At 39.8% G+C, this 24,086-nt stretch overlaps 2 long non-coding RNA genes across 2 annotated transcripts; one reads left to right on the plus strand and one right to left on the minus strand.

Moving 5' to 3' along the window:
* Positions 1 to 2,472: 2,472 nt before the first annotated feature.
* Positions 2,473 to 7,654, plus strand: LOC311239993. The gene is made up of 3 exons (XR_014620457.1): positions 2,473 to 2,586; positions 4,682 to 4,835; positions 7,003 to 7,654. It is a non-coding gene; the product is annotated as an uncharacterized lncRNA (long non-coding RNA).
* Positions 7,655 to 13,358: 5,704 nt separating this feature from the next.
* LOC311240192 lies at positions 13,359 to 22,241 on the minus strand. The gene is made up of 3 exons (XR_014620476.1): positions 22,090 to 22,241; positions 15,857 to 16,019; positions 13,359 to 13,980 (listed from the first exon to the last, which is right to left on the minus strand). It is a non-coding gene; the product is annotated as an uncharacterized lncRNA (long non-coding RNA).
* Positions 22,242 to 24,086: the final 1,845 nt, after the last annotated feature.

Raw genomic sequence — 24,086 nt, forward strand, 5'->3', positions numbered from 1 at the left:
CCAGTTGTACAGTAAAGACCAAGTATGGCTTTGTCAGTATTCCAATGTACAGTGTACCGTGTCGTCGTCGTCCCCCCTACCCAACCCCCCCCCCCCCCCCCCACCTCCAATGTACAGCCCCACCCACCCAACATCCACCCCACCTACCCAACCTCCTCCAATGTACAGTTTCTATGTCAAATGTATATACACTCTTTTTCTGGACACTTTTTGTATCACAAACAGTACTGTATTTGCAAATCTGGTATGTCATAAATGTATGTCATATGGGGGACCCAGGACCCTGATGTAAACAAGACGAAAGTCTTTCTCTGGTCTGCATCCCCTTAACAATTGTATGTATTGAGCTGTACTGTACTGTACCCATTCTGCAATCTGTTAATAAACTTTTCAATCAATCAATCAATCAATCAATCAATCAATCAATCAATCAATCAATCAATCAATCAATCAATCAATCAATCAATCAGCCCACAGTGGCACTGTCAAACTTGTGAAGCCGAATACATGGCTCTGGCCATGACGATACAGGAGTGTATTTATCTAGAACAACTGCTCGGAGGGATGGATAACTATGTATATAAGAAGGCTGTTGTTTATGAGGACAACCAGGGTACTATTGCCATTGCGAGAAACCCTGTGTGCCGACAGAGGTGTAAGCATATGGATATAAAGTACCATTTCATCAGATCTGTCATGGTAGCAGACGCTATGACGAAGCCTGCTTCAAAATTGAAACTGAGGAGATTTGCAGAGGTCATGTTTGGTGTGTAAATATTGACTGCCATACTCTTTTTGATGTTCTAAGACTGTGTTATTTTCTTTGTAAATTGTTTTGAAGAGTTCATACAGTGTGCTAAGCAACACCTACAACTCAGGATTCTCCGCACCGTATAGACAGGCTGACCGTCAATAATGCGGGGCGGAGGAACCGCAGGGAGTGGCGGGGACAAGGGCGATGAGAGGAATGGCTTCAACAGGGACACATGAAACGTCGGATGGACCCTCATAGAGGCCGGAAGGCGTAGCCTGTAAGCCATAGGATTCACCCGACGCACCACTTTAAAGGGCCCTATAAAGCGAGGAGCCAGCTTCCTGGACTCCACCCGGAGAGGGAGATCACAAGTGGAAAGCCAAACCCGCTGTCCCGGACGGAAAACCGGAGCCGGACGACGCTTGCGGTTAGCTTGCCGCTGAGCCTTAACTGAGGCCTTCTGCAGCGCCGTCCGCACTCTGCTCCACGTCCTGCGACAGCGAGCCACATGTGCCTGGGCCGACGGCACCTCCACCTCCTGCTCCTGTTCAGGAAACAGAGGAGACGTGGAGTAGGAGGTTGGCCTGGGTAATAAATCCACAACCAAGCGGTCGGCCGTCCAGCGAACGGACAGGGATGGGCACCTCTAGTGTCTCTAAAGGAACCCCCCATTCTAGAGCCACCCCCACATGAATCAAGTTGCCCGCAGCCCCCGAGGGAGACAATCCTAAGGATGATAGTCTCCCGAACGTTACACCTGCCTGTATTGATCAGTCACACTATACCCCCATTCAGCCGTAATTGTTCCCTGCTGGGCCTTTGTTTCATGGTGTGAATTAGTCATTGACATTGACATTGACATCACATTGCATTCTGGGAAGGAGTGTAGTTCCCTTATCATTAGCTGAATTCACTGAATTCTCTTCAGAGGCTCCTGCTGCAAATTGGTAATGACTGTACCAGAATGTTTGATAGGACATTGATTGAAAACTATCGTCTCAAATTTGACAATTGATGGCTTATTTTGAAGGTATGAATCTGTAATTTTACATTATGTAACAAAAAAAAAAGAGAATATTCTGAGAAGGTGGAGCTAGAAACTCTAGACCTCAGGGGGTTAAGGGAATGCAGACTGTTGTAGCTTGGACTGGGGTCCTTATAACAATAACTTGACAACACATAGTAGCTGCAGCTATTTGGTTTGGGACAGCTCTGCTGTCACCGGAAGGGCACGCAGATGGTATCTACTGCGCATGGGCGTTTTCGCAACAACGGCTCCGTGCAGACTACACGCTGTTGTCGGCGCGTTTTTTTAGCGGTTCTCCAAAACGCAAACACAATTTAGCGTTTCAGCCGTATCCGCAAAAAAACGCCAAAAAACGCATTTCTGTGTAATAGGGACATGAAACGTATTCAAAAACGTATAAAAAAAACGCCACAAATACACTAGTCTAACCATGGCCTAACATTCTTAAACAAACCGGTTGTCCAATTCCTGCAAGGAGCTGAGGAGCTGGGTGTCCCGGAAGAAGCACGGATAGGTTTACCAGAAAGGGTTTGGAGACCAAGTTCATTCTCAGAAACAGTGATGACACTTGGGATGGTGCCAAATACCTTATGGCTTTGATGAATTGCTGTAACAAAACATACATACGGAAAGCAAATGTGAATGTCACCAAACTGGTTGCATGTTTTACTTTTCGAGTAAAATCCCAAAGGGCTTCCTTATTCATGGGGGATATAAGCCTGGACACACAGTGAGGTTCTGCACACTTCACACTGACACAAGAGAAGCACAGACAGACCAACCAGACAGAAGCACGACCTGAAGGGTGAGATGACTATATTATTATTATTATTATTATTATTATTATTATTATTATTATTATTATTATTATTATTATTATTATTATTATTATTATTATTATTATTATATTATTATTATTATTATTATTATTATTATTATTATTATTATTATTATTATTATTATTATTATTATTATTATTATTATTATTATTATTATTATTATTATTAATTAAGTTGCAACTATATTATGTATTTTTTAACATGTTTTATATGATTGCTATTCATCAAGGATCACTGCAAGGTACTATGGCACTGCATTTTCAATCCAATTTTATATAAAATAAAATAAATTAAAATGTTCCCTGTGACATAGGCTTGAAAGACTGAATCCACATGGAACACAAAAGGTTGTTCATGACTAAAAAAATAAATCTGCATAACATTTTGAGGGAACTTTCTGGTGCAATATAGGACCTTTTTTGATTGATTAACTTTTGTATTCAGTGGGACGATTTTAAACTAGATTCTACTAAGTACAAGAGGGCTACCCAAAATGATCTTATACAGCATAGCACTGAAAGTAGTTAATCTGCAGTCATGATGAGAGAACCTCTAAATAATTACTGGTAGCCTAACACTTTCTATAATACCATATAGTGCATTATAAATGCACTCTTAATGAATCATAATGCACTCGTTCTCTGAGCATGTATGTAGTGCTTATATTTAATTATAAATTGCATCTATAATGCCTTGTGACGGTAGCCTAAATACACAAGGATTACTGGATTATGTGCTTAATGCATGTTCATACGAAACAATGAAACGATGATGCACTATAGTAATGGTATTCATAGAATGTTTGATTAAAGAGGTATTCCACTGGAATTTACTTTTAGGTTTGTAATTATGCAAATATTTTCCAAATAGGAGTTTAATGAAAGTTCCCAAAGTAAGAGACATTCAACCGTATAACATCATCCCACTGCACTGCATGAGCTGGTTGAAAGACACATGGACAGTGATGATAATATACCTACTGTACATAGAATTCTGGATGTAATTCATAGAAACACACTTGTGGAGATATGGGAACATGGGTGCTGGTCATAAAATGTTCATTCAACCATCTCAGTCAGTGCAATTTGATGATGCCATAGGATTGAGTTCTCATAACTAAAAGGGTTCTCATACAAGAGGAATGTATTTAAATTATATGCTACGTATACATCTCTCTCTCTCTCTCTTCTCTCTCTCTCATCTCTCTCTCTCTCTCTTTCTCTCTCTCTCTCTCTCTCTCTCTCTCTCTCTCTCTCTCTCTCTCTCTCTCTCTCTCTCTCTCTCTCTCTCTCTCTCTCTCTCTCTCTCTCTCTCTCTCTCTCTCTCGCTCGCTCCATTCAATTTAATGGAAGTCATTCATGCCTTCATATCCTGTTTGAATCACTCCTTTAATGGCCAGCGTTCTAGAATACCAGCATATGAGAACCTTTACATGGTGTTTGGCTTTTCTTTGCCATTGTTGTTGTAGTTGTTGTTATTGTTGTTGTTGTTGTTATTGTTGTTGTTGTTGTTGTTCTTCTTCTTCTTCTTCTTCTTCTTCTTCTTCTTCTTCTTCTTCTTCTTCTTCTTCTTCTTCTTCTTCTTCTTCTTCTTCTTCTTCTTCTTCTTCTTCTTCTTCTTCTTCTTCTTCTTCTTCTTCTTCTTCTTCTTCTTCTTCTTCTTCTTCTGCTGCTTTATCTGCTTCTCTCTTCCCTGTCTTATAAAGAACATTGGATCACTCTTGTGTATAAAATGTCATATAGATAACATTGAGTAGACAAAATAACAATCACAGTACAAGCCAAACAAAATAATGTCTACTGCATTCTCTCTCTCTCTCTCTCTCTCTCTCTCTCTCTCTCTCTCTCTCTCTCTCTCTCTCTCTCTCTCTCTCTCGCCCCTCTCTCTCCCCCCTCTCTCTATATATCTCTCTCTCTACCCCCCCCTCTCTCTCCCCCCTCTCTATCTATCTCTCCCCCCCTCTCTCTCTCTCTCTCTCTCTCTCTCTATATCTCTCTGTCTCTCTCTCCTCTCTCTCTCTCTCCCTCTCCCCCCCCCCCTCTCTCTCATGGACCGACACAGTGTAGTCAGGATGAAGCTGGCTGTATTTCTTCTCCCCCTGTTGCTGATTGTCTTGGCCCAGCCACTCGGCCTGAATGGACGTCTGTATGTGAAGGTGGAAAGAGCCCATAATCTGCGAGGGGATGGGTCTGGCCTTACCGATGGCTACGTCAAGGTGAAACACCTCACACTCTTTAAAGGGGAACGCCACCTGCTTTTATATCCACAGGTTGACAAGGAGCTGCCACACGTTCAAAAATAGAATCTAGTTTTATTGAAATACCAAGGTTTCAACAGATCTGATCATGGTTTGATGCCCTGGTGAAGATAGTCAATAGTTCATGGATTCTTTTTGCAAATAACAATTGGACCTATCTCAAACCCTGCCCTCTTTTCTTGATCCTCCAATCACAACTGTCGCTTACCTCGGACAAACAAACAGTTGTGATTGGAGGATCAAGAAAAGAGGGCAGGGTTTGAGATAGGTCTGCTTAAGAGTAGGAGTGGAAGAGTGAAAGTATGTAAAAGTAATTGATTTGAGTAAAAAAGAGAGAGTAAAAGAGAGAGAGTAAGAGAGTGAAATATTAAGATAGTAAAATATTAAGATAGTAAAAGAGAGAGTAAGAGAGTAACATATTAAGATAGTAAAAGAGAGAGTAAGATAATACAATATTAAGATAGTAAAAGAGAGAGTAAGATAATACAATATTAAGATAGTAAAAGAGAGAGTAAGATAATACAATATTAAGATAGTAAAAGAGAGAGTAAGAGAGTAACATATTAAGATAGTAAAAGAGAGTAAGAGTGTAACATATTAAGATAGTAAAAGAGAGAGTAAGATAATACAATATTAAGATAGTAAAAGAGAGAGTAAGAGAGTAACATATTTAAATAGTAAAATAGAGAGTAAGAGAATAACATATTTAGATAGTAAAAGAGAGAGTAAGATAATAAAATATTAGGTTGGTAAAAGAGCGAGAGTAAGGGCCTGTGTCGACCGGGGACGTTTTATGAGTTGTCAGCTCCTTTCTGTCGTTAATTTCTATGCTACAGACGCGACAGGTGCGTTCCTTTTCCCAGCGCCGCGCCTCGCGTTTTAGCGCTCTCGGCGGCCAGCGTTTTTGGGCGGAGCGCTCCCATCGCCTAAAGTTGAAACTAGTTCAACTTTTGGAGAGGAGCGGCGCTCATCAAGGTAACTTTTTTCCACCGACCAATCAACATCGAGCAAGTGGCGGAGGCCTTGAAAGCAGTCCGCCTTTAAAAAAAACGTCCCCGGTGGACACAAGAGAGAGTAAGAGAGAGAGAGAGTAAGTAAAATATTAAGAGAGTAAAAGTGAGAGAGAGTAAGCTAGTAAGAGATAGTAATAGAGAGAGTAAGATAGTAAAAGAGTAAAATATTAATTAAGATAGTAAAATATTAAGAGAGTAAAAGAGTAAAATATTAAGAGAGTAAAAGAGTAAAATATTAAGAGAGTAAAAGAGTAAAATATTAAAAGAGTAAAAGAGAGAGAGAGTAAAAGAGTAAAAGAGAGCTGTTACCACTTATTTTCAACTTTTGGGGGCATGAATTTAATCAGAGGAAAGTTTGGAGGGCTGAGAGGGAAAGAAATGGGAATCACAATTTCCTATAAGAAAGGGGTTGAGAGTCATGAAAATATTGATGTATTGCAACATGGTTTCCATAACATCTGGGCATTTAAAACGTTACAATAACTTCCCTTCACAGAAATTCACCATGTATAAAGTTGTCCATTATAGATGGCCTTATATGTGTATAGATGGCCTAACAGTCTGCAAGCACCTTATAAGACATAATTCATTATAATAATAATAATAATATAAATAATGGCTTATAATGGGAGGTTATTGTAAAGTGTTACCACAAAGGGTCCTAACCTCTTTATGAAAAAGTATCAAGGTAGTTTAATGGTAATTTAAATCGTACTGAACATTGTATAAATCCTTTACCACATACTGCCATGGTACCGCTATTTGGAAATATAATACTTTTTTGTAAGGGGAGGCAAACTAGTGAATACTAATGTTTATTAACCATGTTATATTATGTTGTTGTTGTTGTTGTTGTTGTTGTTGTTGTTGTTGTTGTTGTTGTTGTTGTTGTTGTTATAATACATATATATATATATATATATATATATATATATATATATATATATATATATATTCTACTAGTGTATCTTAACCCATTTATGGTGGGTCTAGTCTAAATGGGGGACTATGTTAAGTATGACTATCTCCTTTAACAATGAAAAATTGTCTATCTATCCATCTATCTATCCAATCAACCAACCAACAATTAATCCATCCATTCATCAATCTAGGTGAGGGTTGGCTCTTACCAAGGCCAGACCCAGACCGTTTGGAACAACAACAATCCAGTTTGGAACCATTGGGTGTATTTCTCCAGGGTCACAAGCTCACTGTTGACCCTCTACGTCATGGACCGGGATTATCATCATCAATATCATTATCATTATTCTCAGAACCTGTTCCGATGCCACGTCCGCCTGCAGCGCCCGGCGTACAAGAGATTCCACTGCGATTACAGAGGCAGTCGGGTCACCTTTAGATATCTGTACCGCTAAAGAAAACCCTGCCAAGGACCTCTTAATGCTAACAGGACAGGGGACTTTGGAACATTGCATTTCAAGTCTCTGAAGAAATAAAACAGTAATTGTCTTGCAGGTGAAATGGCTATTTCTATTTTCTTATACAGTCTTAAAATAAAAATCAATTTAAATTCTCAATATAAATATATTGTGCTCTTTAGACAAAAAAAATATTTCTTCTTAAAACATGGGGTTGTGGTTTATGGAGGTCAAACTTTAGTAGTATGCAAATTGTGACTACCAGCCAAATAGATTATTCTGTATTAGAGTTGGAATTATATAAGAGATACAATTAAGTGTGATTGTTTATTGATTTGGGATGTAACATTTGTTAAAAATGAATAAAAAATATTATTGGGGAAAAGACTGCCTCCTTTCACTCTATGTACAAACAGAGAACCTTTCAAAAGAAACACAACATTGACACATTTTTTAAACACATTTAATTGAACCCCTGACCTCTCAGGTTCTTATTGTAGAAGAAGCTTAAAGTATTTTGTTGTTTCCCACCTCATTCCCTCCCAACTCTCTTCCTTGTTGACACACACACACACACACACACACACACACACACACACACACACACACACACACACACACACACACACACACACACACACACACACACACACACACACACACACACACACACACACACACACACACACACACACACACACACACACACACACACACACACACACACACACACACACACACACACACACACAGTACTGTCCAGCATATGAGGACTGACATCCTCAGTGGTCAATAAAAGACACTTGTGCATCTCACATAATTTGTGCACCACACAAACACAGTGGAGAGTAAACCCTACAATAAAGTTAGCAATAAAGTTATCGATGGTCGAATGGACCACAGACGAGGCCAGGAAGAAGAGGTCTTTACACTCCGGCCCGCCCTGGAGGCTGTAGTGGTGGACGAGGCCCAATTAAATTGACATGATCAACTTCAGAGGCCAGAATGTGGGACCTATATACACATTTACTATCCAATAGCATTGTGAGGCTGAACAACACGATCCATTGATATGTAAATGTACTCAACATTTTTTAAATAAACATTTACAGACTTTTTTTGAAATAGCTAAAAGCTAAAAGTGATGTTGTAATTTTTGCAACCGAGGGTCTTACAGGCTTAACCTTCTGTAGTGTGGCAGTGAAAAGGTTAAAAAGCACAGTGTTGGAAAAGTCTGCTTTTCAACACGCAGGTCAGCTTCCCAAGGAACCAGGTTCTAGTCAAAAGATCCAACTCTTGTTGAGACGCGCGCAGCATATTCTAAAAGAAAATGATGGTGTGTTTACTCACATGTATAGACATCTTATAGAAATATGATGGCGTACGGTATTTACTCACACTTATAGACATATTATAGAAATATGATGGCGTACGGTATTTACTCACATGTATAGACATCTTATAGAAATATGATGGCGTACGGTATTTACTCACACTTATAGACATATTATAGAAATATGATGGCGTATGGTATTTACTCACACATATAGACATATTATAGAAATATGATGGCGTACGGTATTTACTCACACTTATAGACATATTATAGAAATATGATGGCGTACGGTATTTACTCACACTTATAGACATATTATAGAAATATGATGGCGTACGGTATTTACTCACATGTATAGACATCTTATAGAAATATGATGGCGTACGGTATTTACTCACACTTATAGACATATTATAGAAATATGATGGCGTACGGTATTTACTCACACATATAGACATATTATAGAAATATGATGGCGTACGGTATTTACTCACACTTATAGACATATTATAGAAATATGCGTGGGCTGTCACAATAGCATGTGCAGATATTTTACAGCAGGTCAGGGTTTTATTTATTTTATTTTCATTTAACTCATTGAGATACAACATCTCTTCTTCCAGGGAGTTCTGGGCAAGACGGCAACATAAGCAGATTCACACAAAACTAATAATTATTTCACATAATAGAACAACATACAAGCTACACAAGGGAAAGATTAAAAGAAGAGAGACATACAGGCCATACCAGAGATATCATAACACCGTCCACCTCGAGTCAAGTTTATGTAAAACAGCAACATGTTTCCTTCAGGGTGGTTTCTAGTTCAAGTTCAAGTTTGTTTATTATTTGTCACAACAAAATACAGAATACTTTATGATGAAATGCTTGTTTCTGTATGAGCCCCTGATAGTGTGCTACATACAGTCAAAAGAAAGTAAGTAAAAAAAGTAATTAAGAAGTAAGTAAAAAGTAAGTAAAGGAATGTTCAGTCAATATATATATATATACAATATACAATACAGAGTCAAATGAGTAACAGTGAGGTACAATGCAGAGGTACAAAACGTAGGGTAAGGTGCAAATGAGGTGCATGTAGTGCAAATCTCTTTAATAATAGATCAATATAAAGTGTGTTAAGGTGTCTAAAGTGAGTAAAGAGAGTGGTAAGGTGAGTGTTTGTCTAAAGTGAGTGTGTACATTGTGGATGTGTGTGCAGTGAGTGTAGATGATGGGTCTAAAAGACATCTAAAGGTATTGGAGTTCGAGTTCTTCTAAAGTAATGGTATTTTGCAGCTCATTCCAATCCACACCCAAGGTGCATAAAAGGAGAAAGCAGTTTTACGAAAGCTCTACGGGGTACGGACTGGAGGAACGATCGATCCTGGGTGCCTCAGAGGGACATATTAGACCATAGTTTGATCAGGGACTTCCGCCAGCTACATCCTGAGGCCCCCAGGTGAACATGCTCAATGACAACGACACTATATGTACTGTAACAACCCATCATCTACACTCACTGCACACACATCCACATGTACACACTCACTTTAAACAAACACTCACCTTACCACTCACTTTACTCACTTTAACACACTTTATATATGTATCTATTATTAAAGAGATTTGCACTACATTCATACCTCATTTGCACCTTACCCCAAGTTTGGTACCTAATTTCTGCATTGTACCTCACTGTTACTCATTTTACTCTGTATTGTATATATATATATATGTATATTGACTGAACATTCCTTTACTTAATTTTTACTTACTTCTTAATTACTTTTTTTACTGTATAAAGCACACATACAGTAGTCTCACTTTGGCGTAGAGACTAATGGGGATCCACAATAAAACAATAAAACACTCTCAGGGGCTCAAACAAGCATTTCATCATAAAGTATTCTGTATTTTATTACGACAAATAATAAACAAACTTGAACTTGAAACTAGACGTTTACCGGGTCGTCATACGGCAGACCTCATGTAAAGCCATTCCCCATCCCTGGATAAAAATCTGGCTGACTGGTGGAAAGTCAATGCGGGGAGATTCTCCAGGCTGGCAGAGCGTCTGACACCCCGGGACCATGTGAGTCAGTCTGAGACAGGCTTGTTCCAAAATAATAATAATAATAGCCTCATTAAAATGTTGCTTCGTTAGTACAGTTGATTGTTTTCAACGTTTAATGCGCGTATCTATTATTTAGTCAGGCCTATTGAACATTTTCCTCTACATAAGTAGATTTTTAGTTTTAGTTTATTTATTAACCTTTATTTTACCCAGGGTAGGTTCGCTGAGCACAGATGCTCTTTTTCAGCTACGCCCTGCTTCACATTCACACAGTTCCATTCATACCTGGGAGCTGCCCAGTACATCCACAGTCTGCCACCATTGGTCACTGAGCAACTCCACTGGAGCAGTTGGGGGTTAAGTGCCTTGCTCAAGGGCAGTTCAGCAGCAGATTTTTCCTGCCGGTCCCGGGGATCGAACCGGCGACCTTCCGGTCACAAACCCGCTTCTCTAACCATTAGGCCACCGCTGCCCCCAAATCTCGCCACATATCAAGCATACAGGTAAGCCTGCATCGTGAAAGCAAATTAATCTGTCCACGCTGAATTAAACCCTCTATTTTCCTCCAAACCCTTTATCTTTTGGGATTTATCCATGGTTCGCTTACTGGGGGGTCGGAAACTCAAGATTAGCCACCTGCAAAAGTGGCGTATAGTTTAGTTGATGAAATATGAAACACTTTTTTATTTCAGTTTACAGTATCACCTCGATCTCCAAAATACGAGGTGTTCCTTTTGAAATAAAAAATGTAAATACATTTAAAATAGTTATTTATTTCCATATTATTATAATTTTTCAAACCTACATGGAGCCACTGCAGAGGGGCTGAAGAGCCACATCCGGCTCCAGAGCCGTGAGTTGCCAACCCCTGCACTAAGTCATCCAAGCTGACCACCTCATCATGACCCCCGCTATGCCTTCTTCCGAATGCCCTACAGAATCAAGTTCAAGTTTTGTTTTATTTGTCACACATAAGGTAGATGTACATTACAGTGAAATGCTTCATGCAACAAATGTGCTTCATACAGTAAAAAGTAAAACACTATAGAAAATATACAATATACAAACTCAAGTACAACCTAAAGTACAAAATTAAGTACAAAATGCAAACAATGAGGTAAAAAAATGCGAACTTTTTCAAATGAAAAAATGCAAAAATTTGGTATGTATCTAGTTTAAATATTTTGTAATAAATAGATAAAATATGGTGTAGTGTTAAAGGAGTTTGAAGTGTTTATAAGGTGAATGTTAGAGGTGAGTGTTTAAAGAGAGTGTGTGCATGTGGATGTGTGTGCAACAAAGCTTTCCACAGACCAACTCTAAGGAGAGCTGTGTGAAATGGTCATAGATGACATAGCACATCTCCGCCGGGCAGGGCCGGCCCATGGGTCTGTTGGGCCCTAGGCGAGATCCTGAAAACGTAGTAAAGAATAATTGCAGAGAGAAACACTAACTGGTGAAGTTGAATCACCAGACTACATTATTTTTTTTGTATCTACTTTTTCTCCCATTTTTCTTCCATCCCAATTTCGTATTGTCCAATTCTACCCTCCCCTGTCTCGAACGCTGTTAGGCCATGCCTCCCACAAGCCGGCTGCAATGTGGACTAAGCCTTGCATCACGTGTCCCCTCCGGTACTCGAGGAAGCAGCACTCGCATCTTTTCACCTGCACAGCGCGATCTCTCAGCGTCGGGGGTCTGCGTTTTTGGAGGGCACGCCGCCCCCGTCGCTTCCTGATTCTGCTGCGCAGGCGCACCAACCGACCTGTAGGAGTCGCCGTCCACAACGTCCGATCCCCACCCATCAGCTTCCCACCCCCTAATACTGCCAATTGTATTAGTATGAACGACCAGCCAAGCTGATAGCAATGCGGAGAGCTGGGCTCGAACCCAGCGTCTCCTGCATTGGTGGTGAGCGCCTTGCCCACTGCACCACCTAGCCGCCCTACCAGACTACATTCAATGATCTTTGCAGACACCTCATTTCACCAGTCAGTGTTTCTCTTGGACGTTGAGCAAAGGGTGGGGAATAAAGTGTTTTTATTTTTTGGCCCCCCCCTTTCGGGGCCCTGTATGGCCTGTAGGATGGGCCGGCCCTACCGCCAGGTCATCCACAGAATAAGAGCTATCGATCTCAAATTGAATCGCCCAGAGGATGGTGCTCAAACTGCAGTGCTTACAATCTCAATGGACCTCATTCACTAACATTCAAATAAGTTTCCTCGTAAATAACCTTGTAAGAAGTTCGTATGTAATTGGTGAGAAATCAATTAAATGTGGATACCTTCTAATGACCTTGACCTCACGGGACCCCAGAGTTCTTCAGAGGGGTGTCTAGCAAGATGCCTGAGGGAAATTCTACTGATTTATATTAGAACGCTTTGGGAGGGAGATATCTCTGTCAAGACGTGCGGGCTGGTGTGTGTGTGTGTGCGTGTGTGTGTGTGTGTGTGCGTGTGTGTGTGTGTGTGTGTGTGTGTGTGTGTGTGTGTGTGCATGTATGTGTGTGTGTGTATCAACAAGGAAGAGAGTTCGGAGGGATTGAGGTGGGAAACAGAACAGAATACTTTAAGCTTCTTCTACAATAAGAACCTGAGAGGTCAGAGGTTGAATGAAATGTGTCAGTGATGTGTTTCTTTTAGAAGGTGCTCTGTTTGTACATAGTGAAAGGAGGCAGTCTTTTCCCCAATACATTTTTTTATTCATTTTTAACAAATGTTACATCCCAAATCAATAATCAATCACACTTAATTGTATCTCTTATATAATTCCAACTTTAATACAGAATAATCTATTTGGCTAGTAGTCACAATGTGCATACTACTACTCAAGTTTGACCTCCATAAACCACAACCCCATCTTTTAAGAAGAAATATTTAGACGTTTATTTATATTGAGAATTGCAATTGATTTTTATTTTAAGACTGTATAAGAAAATAGAAATAGCCTTTTCACCTGCAAGACAATTATTGTTTTATTTCTATAGAGACTTGAAATGCAATGTTCCAAAGTCCCCTGTCCTGTTAGCATTAAGAGGTCCTTGGCAGGGTTTTCTTTAGCGGTACAGATATCTAAACCAGAGCCGACTCCCTCTGTAATAGCAATGGAATCTTTTGTACGCCGGGCGCTGGAGGCGGACGTGGCATCGGAACAGGTTGTCATCATAACGATAATCCCGGTCCATGACGTAGAGTGTCAACAGTGAGCTTGTGACCCTGTGGAAAGTCACCCAATGGTTCCAAACTGGATTGTTGTTGTTCCAAATGGTCCGGGTCTGGCCTTGGTAAGAGCCAACCCTCACCTAGATTGATGAATGGATGGATTAATTGCAGGTTGGTTGATTGGATAGATAGATGGATAGATAGACAATTTTTCATTGTTAAAGGAGACAGCCATACTTAATATAGTCCCCCATTTAGACTAGACCCACCATAAATGGGTTAAGATACACTAGAATATATATGTATTATAGCAACAACAACAAAAACAACAACAACATAATATAACAAGTATTCACTAGTTTGCCTCCCCTCACAAAAAAAGTATTATGGTATTTCCAAATAGCGGTATCATGGCAGTACTGTGGTAAATGATTTATACAATGTTCACCATAGTGAATTGAAATGACCATTAAACTACCTTGATACTTTTCCATAAAGAGGTTAGGACCCTTTGTGGTAACACTTTACAACAACCTCCCATTATAAGCCATTTAAGTAGCTTTAATTGTCTTATAAGGTGCTTGCAGACTGTTATAAAGCCATACAAACATTAATGGACAACTTTATACATGGTGAATTTCTGTAAAGGGAAGTTATTGTAACATTTAATGTTATGGAAACCATGTTGGAATACATCAATATTTTCAAGACTCCCTTTCTGTGATTCCAATTTCTCTCCCTCTCAGCCGTCAAAACTTCCTCTGAATAAATTCATGCCCACAAAAGTTGAAAAGAAGTGGCAACACAGGTTGTTTAAGTCACAATATTAATACATATTCAATTAAATTAAATATAAATAAATATAAAAAGAAAATAAACACTATTCTCTTAAGCAATTGATTGTCATAATTGGGTCTCATTCACCAACATTGCCAAAAGATTGATCTTAGGGCAACCATCTTGGAACCGCCTAAGACAAACTCGCCGACAATTACACCCGGATTCACCAATGCGTGGAGAACCTGTCTTAAGTGGCCAAAACGATCCCAGCTGGGATGCCCACAATGAGGAATGTCACTCATTGACAAACATGAACGCGTGTTCCAGTTTAGTTCATTTGCATACAGACACGCCTCCGGCATCTCCTTATAAAGCCAGCCAACAGAGCCGTGTGCAAATTAAATCGCAAAAAGTATGACATCAAGAGTTAGCCACACCTGTCCAGCTCATTATAATGCAACTGACTATGATGCAGCTGTGTGGAAATGATGGCCGATATAGGTAGCGGAAGCGCTTGGCGACCATTTCAATCATTTCACAATAATTGCATAATTGTGTTTGAATATCTGAGTAATTAAGTAATTATACATTTGTCCAAAATAGCAGATATGGTTAATCCAGCTGCCCTGTGATCTTCTCTTCTCTTCTTCTTTTTGGAGTTTTACGGCGGACGGCCACCATAATTGTGGCATTTACCGCCACTGCCCTGTGATCTGATGAATCCATATTATTTATTTTCAGAAACTTTTTATCATACAAATATTGTCATATTTATTTATATTATGATTAATTAATTCCAAGGGGGCCTGTAGAGTTGACATGAAGGAATCACTATGATTCCTCCCAAATAAAGCCCTTAAGAACACGGAGCACACCAGTCTGTCAAGTTAAGACTGCTCTTCAGCGCTCCTAAATCCTGCTCTTAGTTAGGGCAGAATCCAAGACAAGGGGCGATTGGTGAATCCCAAAATCGGCCCGAAAATGTCTTAAGTGGCCCTAAGAGCAAATTCTGTCTGATCTTTTGTCTTATGTCCGTTGGTGAATGAGACCCATTGTTATTTGCAAAAAGAATCCATGAACTATTGATATCTTCACCATGCAGGGCATCAAATCATGAAACCTTGTATTTCAGTAAAACTAGATTACATTTTTGAATGTGTGGGCAGCTCCTTTTCATTAAACCTCTGGATATAAAAGCAGGTGGCGTTCCCTTTTAAAGAGTGTGAGGTGTTTCACCTTGACGTAGCCATCGGTCTTGCTCCAAGACCCATCCCCTCGGAGATTATAGGCTCTTTCCACCTTCACATACAGACGTCCATTCAGGCCGAGCGGCTGGGCCAAGACAATCAGCAACAGGGGGAGAAGAAATACAGCCAGCTTCATCCTCACTACACTGTGTCTGTCCATGAGAGAGAGAGAGAGAGAGAGAGGGGGGGAGAGAGGGGGTGGGAGAGAGAGAGAGGAGGTGGGAGAGAGAGAGAGAGGGGGGAGGGAGAGAGGGGAGAGAGAGAGAGAGAGGAGAGAGAGGGGGGGAGAGAGAGAGAGAGAGAGGGGGGGGGAGAGAGGGGAGAGAGAGATAGAGAGAGGAGAGAGAGGGGGGGGAGAGCGAGAGAGAGAGAGGGGAGAGAGAGGGGGGGGAGAGAGAGACACAGAGAGAGGGGGGAGAGAGAGCGAGGGGGGAGAAAGAGTGAGGGGGGGAGAGAAAGAGTGAGGGGGGGAGAGAGAGAGGTGGGGGAGAGAGAGAGGGGGGGAGAGAGAGACAGAGAGAGAGAGAGGGGGGGGAGAGAGAGAGAATAATACATGGTAAAGTAGACATAATTTTTTTTGGCTTGTACTGTTTGATTGATAGATTGAAAAGTTTATTAACAGATTGCAGAATGGGTACAGTACAGTACAGCTCAATACATACAATTGTTAAGGGGATGCAGACCAGAGAAAGACTTTGGTCTTGTTTACATCAGGGTCCCCCATTTTCAATTCATCATAACATATATGACATACATGACATACAGATAGACAGTACTGCTACATCTATACATTTATGACATATCAGATTTGCAAATACAGTACTGTTTGTGATACAAAAGTGTCCAGAAAAAGAGTGTATATACATTTGACGTAGAAACTGTACATTGGAGGAGGTTGGGTGGGTGGGGTGGGGTTGGGTGGGTGGGTGGGGGCTGTACATTGGAGGTGGGGGGGGGGGGGGGATAGGGGACACACACACATTGTACACTGTACATTGGAATACTGACAAAGCCATACTTGGTCATTTACTGTACAACTAGGTTAGGACATTTGTAGGGGCCAGTTTCGAATTGCAGTCTCCCGTAGGTGTTTTTTGAGAGTGTTTTTGAAAGTGGGTAGTGATTCACATTCCTTTACAGCTTTGGGTAGGGCGTTCCACATTGATGTGGCATAATTGCGAAACGTGTTTAGTCCCTTGTTTGAGCCGAATCTGGGTTTAACATGATTTGTGGAGCTCCCTCTGGTGTTGTGGTCGTGGTATTCACTGACCTTTGGGAAGTATTTTGACATGTACATGGGTACCTTGGTCGCGTAGTGTATCTTGTAGACCAGGCCCATTGCAAGTTGCTGTACTCTGTCGTCTACTCTAAGCCATCCTAGGTTGTCAAAGTGGGCAGGGGTGAGGTGGGTTCTAGGAGTCAGGTCAAGCAGTAGTCTGACCAGCTTGTTTTGAGATGTTTGTAATTAGTTTTTTAGTGCCTTTGAGGTGCTTTGGTACCATGAGGTGCAAGCATAGTCGTAGTACCCTTGAATGAGTGCTCCTGCTAGAGTCTTCAGGGTATTCTTGTTTACCAGAGAGGAGATCCGGTACAAGAATCGAGTTCGTTGGTTGACTTTTTTTTATTACATTGGATGCCATTTTGTCACAGGAAAGATTAGCCTCTAGGATGGAACCCAGGTAGGTAATTTCATCTTTCCTTGTGACAATATTGTCACCCACTGTAACCGAGAAGCCGTCGGTCTTGCTGAGTTTGTTATTTGAACCGAAGAGAATGGACTCTGTTTTGCCCATGTGTAATGATAGTTTATTGTCGGCGAGCCATATGCAGATTTTGCCTAGTTCTGTCATTGTTATTTTGTCACATAATAGCAAAGACTGTGAATGAAATCTAGTGTAAGTTTAGTTACTTCTGTATAATATAATAATAATAATTGCGTCAGACGTTCACAGAAAGGTGAAGAAACAATATACGTTGTATTTTATGGCAATCATGTTGAGGTTTGTTCGACCTGTGAGATATAAACATGACATTCCAATCAATGCTTGTAAGAAAAAAAGGGTTTTCCGTCCTTTGTAGGCGGCTGGTGTGAGCTGGGTAGTGTAGTTTTATGAAATTGAAACGTCCATCGAAAGCCCTGGGTCTCCTCTTTCTCTGGGATACAACGATTTCATGAGTGCTCGCATCTAAATCATCCATTTTCCGATGCAATGCGCAGAGATTTTTTATAAGCTCATATTTGGCTAATAACATTTAAAATCATTGCTAAACAAACGTAGTGCTGAAAATATACACTTTGACTGCTGTTTTGATAGGGTTAGGGTTTTTACTCTTGGCTACATTTGAAAAAGAAACACAACATCACTTAATATGGACTGTATTGATCTATTTGTGCAATGTTAAATAAATCTCGGCCTGGTACCGAGCAAGCAACTCACTGATAATCGATTGATTAAAGCGGTGGTGCTCTAGCGCCCTCTGGCGCACTTAAGCGTGGCGGTCAATGGGTTAATGGGGAAGTGCCTCATTTGCTTAAATAAACATAAAATTCAGAAAACTTTCAATATATTTTTTCTTAGTTTATATGTACATAACAAACTGGGAAACTTTCATTCAAGTATTTTTTTCCCTATTAGGGGGTGCTGTCTCGCCTTAAAGTGATTCACTGATCTAAAGGTTCTCATATGCTGGTATTATATATAGAACGCTGGCCATTCAAGGAGTGATTCAAACAGGAGGATATGAAGGCATGAAATGACTCTGTCCATTGAATTGAATGGAGCAAGAGAGAGAGAGTGGGAGAGAGAGAGAGAGAGAGACAGAGAGAGGGACAGAGAGGTATAGAATATATTTAAATCCATTTTTCTTTTCTTTAAACTGATTCTACAAAATATGAATATGTTCCTGAACTGTGCCAAGATTTATTTTCTCTTAGTTTTAGCTCTTAGTTATGAGAACTCAATCCTATGGCATCATCAAATTGCACCGACTGAGATGGTTGAACGGACATTTTATGACCAGCCATGTTCCCATATCTCCACATTTGCTTTTCTATGAATTACATCCAGGCAGTGTTGTAGTCGAGTCACTAAATCTCGAGTCGAGTCCCCAATGTCCGAGTCACGGAAGAAGAGCCAGAGTCGAGCCCGAGTCGACTCCCCATTACCCTAGTCCGAGTCATCGGCGTATTTAGACCACTATCAGTAGGGCACGTTTTTTTAACAAATGTTTTTTATTTTCCATTTTTTAACATGATCAAATGATCATTTAACATGATCAAATAATTATTATAATATTTTTTACTTCGCTTTGAAATATTATAGTGAAATATTTTGCACTGTTGTCGCATTTATCTTGTTGAAATCCTCCAACAGGCTCTTTTTTGTAAGTTGACTGGTTTGCACACCAATAATACAGTGCAATAATTGAATAGTAGAATAGATAGTAAAATTATGCAATAGAATGGCCAGAGTAAAATAGTGCTACAGTACAATCAACAGCGGGTGTATTAGAAGGCTATGGTGAAGAGGTACGTTTTTAGCTTATTTTCTGAAAATATTAAGAGATCTAGCTTCCCTAATGTCCATAGGTAGTGTGTTCCATAACTTTGGTGCATAGTTAGCAAAGGCTGCATCCCCAATTTTCTTTAGACTGTGGCTTGGAACCTTCAATAGACCAGTAGTAGATGATCGCAATGTTTATACTTTGTATATAAGGAGGAGGACCTTGAAATCAATTCTAAATGTTACCGGAAGCCAGTGTAGGTTACTTACTTGTAACTTCGGGTTTGATCCAAGGAGTAAGTTGCCCCATATTGCTCTGTAACATTTCTCTTTTTGTTATAGGACCGACTAGTAGGATTTCAGTTTTGCCCTCATTTAATTTTAGGAAGTTGTTCGTCATCCATTTGTTTATTGCTAAGAGACAGGCGGAAATGGAGTTTATAGCTGTGTGATCATTTGGTTCAGCGGAGATGTACAATTGTGTGTCATCTGCGTAACTATGGAAACATACATTGTGCTTTCTAATGATGTCTCCTCAATGTTCAATGTTCAATGCAATGTTCAATGCAAGTAAAGCACTTTAAACTTTAAGTATGACTAAATGCTTTCTTGACTATATATATAGTAACTGTTCCAAAATGCATAGATTTCTATGTATTTTAGGGGTTTGGGGGGCTAGCTCTTTTTAATATAAATGTCAGATTGTTTTATTTATTTCATAGATTTCTATGCATTTCAGGAGTTTGGGGGGCTGGCTCCCCAAAATAATTAAATAACATAACCCTAACCTTTACCTAACCCTAAAACCGAAATTAAGTAAAAAAAAAAAATAGTTACAAAATCCACCCATTTTCGCCCAAAAACCGGCAAAAGATTATTTCTTCATATACTTCTTCATATACTTCTGTGCCCCCCTGTGCCCCAGTAGAGTGCTGGGTCTAGATACGCCCCTGGTCCGAGTCTGAGTCCATGTCATCAAGGTTGAGTCCACTCCACTCTGGCAGTCAAAGAGCTGACATACAAATAAAAAAGGTCTACATTAAACATAAATGACACAGCGGTCACCATTTCAAAGGGAGTTTATTTACTTTGTGACACAATAGCCAACAAATGCACTAGCTATCAATATCTTATGCCAAATAATTAGGGCCTATTACAAAAACAAAAACAAACTATTTATCCAAGTCCTCGTCTGCACCTTCAGAGTCTGAATGCAGTCAATGCTCGAGTCCAAGTCCAAGTCCGAGTCATCAGTGCTCAAATCCAAGTCGAGTCACGAGTCCTGAAAATCAGTCCAGGACTCGAATACTACAACACTGCATCCAGGATACTCTGTACAGTAGGTACATTATCATCACTGTCCATGTGTCTTTCAACCAGCTCATGCAGTGCAGTGGGATGATGTTATATGGTTGAATTTCTCTTACTTTGGGAGCTTTCATTAACTCAAAACCCCTATTTGGAAAATGTTTCCATAATTACAACGTAAAAGTAAATTCCAGTGGAATACCTCCAAACATCCTGGAAAGGTACAACAATTCAATAATGCTTTCTATGAATACCAGTGCTATAGTGCATCATCGTTTCGTAATATGCTATGACCATGTATAAGCACATGTACTTTACTTACTCATAGTATATATTCAGATTAGTGTTATTGACCATATTTATTGTAACGTATAACTGATAGGGCATACCTATCTGCACATTTCATTATACTGCCTACTTGCTCATTATGCTTATAGTCAGAGTTAATTATATTGTTTACACTGCTTATTTGTATCCCTATATAATTGTATTGCCTATACTTATGTCTTCTACTATTACCCTGACTATACCTGTACCTCCCCTCCCCCCATCCCCCATGCTGCTATGACACCTGCATTTCCCCAAGGGGATCAATATCTGGGATCAATATCTGGGATCAATATGTGCCCCTGGCTGCCCTTGGGGGGAAGGATGATGGGATGGGTCAAGTGCAGAGGCTCAATCGCATCGGTGACACAAAAGAATTGCCAATTTGTGTGTGTGAGCCGCCCATCGCATGTGTTTGCATGCCAAATAAAGACTTCTGAAAGACCTGAATTATTATTAATAAAGGAATATCTTATTTTATCTTATTTTTTATCTGTAATCCTTACTCGTGTATTTTGGCTACCGTCATAAGGCATTATATATATGCAACTTATAATGAAATATAAGCACTAGTGTCTTATACGTGCTCAGAGAACGAGTGCATTATGATTCATTAAGAGTGCATTTATAATGCACTATAACTAATGGTTGGTATACTTTGTAGAAACTAGTTTAAAATGGTCCCACTAAATAAAAAAGTTAATCAATCAAAAAAGGTCCTATATTTCACCAGCGAGTTCCCTCAAAATGTTATGCCGATTCTTTTTTTGAGTCCATGAACAACCTTTTGTGTTCCAATCCTATGTTACAGGGAACATTTTTATTTATTTTATTTTATTTTATATAAAATTGGATGAAAACCAGCGCCATAGTACCTTGCAGTAATCCTTGATTATTATAATAATAATAATAATAATAATAATAATAATAATAATAATAATAATAATAATAATAATAATAATAATAATAATAATAATAATAATAATAATAATAATAATAATAATAATAATAATAATAATAATTATAATAATAATAATAATAATAATAATAATAATAATAATAATAATAAATATAGTCATCTCACCCTTCAGGTCGTGCTTCTGTCTGGTTGGTCTGTCTGTGCTTTTCTTGTGTCAGTGTGAAGTGTGCAGAACCTCACTGTGTGTCCAGGCTTATATGCCCCATGAATAAGGAAGCCCTTTGTGATTTTACTTGCAAAACATGCAAGCAGTTTGGTGACATTCACATGCTTTCTGCATTATGCTTTGTTACAGCAATTCATCCAAGCCAAGGTATTTGGTGTCATCGTCATTACTTGGCCTCCAAACCCTTTCTGGCAAACCTCTCTCTGTGCTTCTTCCGGGACACCCAGCTCCTCAGCTCCTTGCAGGAATTGGACAACCGGTTTGTTAGTATGTGATTATAACATCAAGTGACAAAAATCTATGCTTGAAATGTTCAAGTACAGGCATGGGGTTCAGGTGTGTGGGAGCTAGAGGAGCAGCTGATCGACATCTGCTTGCTGATTGCTCTTATCTATTTACATTTACATTTTGTCATTTAGCTGACGCTTTTATCCAAAGCGACTTACAAGTTCTGTACGACAAGTCATCAGGAAGGGCACAACTCAAATGTTGAGTGCTACAGTGTAGGTTAGTATATTAGGACATGACAGTGCATGACAGTAAGGTTATTTAGGGTTAGATAAGAAAATATATATATTATTTCAGATATTGGTTGAAGAAGTGTGTCTTTAGTCGACGGCGAAAGATTGGATGGGTTTCGGCTGTCCTAACTGTGGTGGGAAGTTCGTTCCACCATTGTGGGGCAAGGACTGAGAATAGTCGACATTCCGAGATAGTGACGAATGAATGAAAACATGGACAGAGAGACGGAGACGGTCACTGGCCAGACCCCGATCCTCTTGTCCCAACAGTTCCTTTCTTACAGGAAACACCCTTGGAAAGCCTTCTCCTTCAGTGATCCATCCTCTTAGAATGCCCTTCAATGCACTTTAAAGATTGATAATATTCTTCCAACCATTGGACAATTCAAAGCCTTGATCACTAACCTCATTACACTGTTAGTCATCAGATACTCCTTTGCAAACTGGCTAACTATAACTTTTCTACTGGCGCACTGAACTGGGTGAAGTCTTGTCTTGCTGACAGAATTCAATGTGTTAGGGTCAGAGGTGAAACATCACCCTTCCTGAGCAATACAATGGGTGTGCCCCAGGGATCAATCTTCGGGCCTCTCCTATTTAGTTTATTTATAAATGGTCTTCCATCTGTTTGGGCAGAGTGTGAAATTCAAATGTATGCCGATGACACTGTTATTTATATCCATGCAAATACCAAAGAACTGGCAGCTGTTAAACTAAACGCTGCAATGGTGAATGTCAGCAACTGGCTCACAGAGTCTCAACTATGTCTTAATTCAAAAAGCAGGTAAAAAGAGTAACCCAGACTGCCAAATACAATTAGTCAAATTTCAGATTCATGAGGAACTGTTTAACATCCACGGCTGCCCTTCTTTATATGAATGCAATGATCATTTCCCATCTCATGTACTGTATGACTAGCTGGACCCATGCAAAAAACACAACCATGACACCCATTCTCTCTCTGTATAAACAGGCCCTCAAGGTGCTCAACCGAAAACCACATACTTATCACCACTGTCACATCCTCAGCAAGTACAGAATCCTCAGCTGGGAAAACCTCACAAAATACACTGATGCCTGCCTACTATTCAAGATCTTAAATGGCAAGGCCCCCCCACCCCTCAGTTATTTTATCAAACAAAAAACATCTTATAATAGGTCCACAAGATCTACCCAGAGAGGGGACTGTACTGTGCCGTATAGGTCCAGCTCCTTCAGTCAGTCCTGTTTTGTAGTCAGAGCCACTCAGTTCTGGAACACCCTACCAACTGAAATAAGACACTGTGCTACCTACCACACCTTTACAAAAAAACTCAAGACCTGGTTATTAACCAATCATGTAATCACTTTTAATCATTTTATTGTGTATTTTATTATTGCTTTTATTATTATGTTGGATTATGTTGTAAATACTG

The sequence above is a fragment of the Notolepis coatsorum genome (assembly GCF_963971535.1).
Source record: "Notolepis coatsorum genome assembly, chromosome: 14".
Taxonomy (NCBI): Eukaryota; Metazoa; Chordata; class Actinopteri; order Aulopiformes; family Paralepididae; genus Notolepis; species Notolepis coatsorum.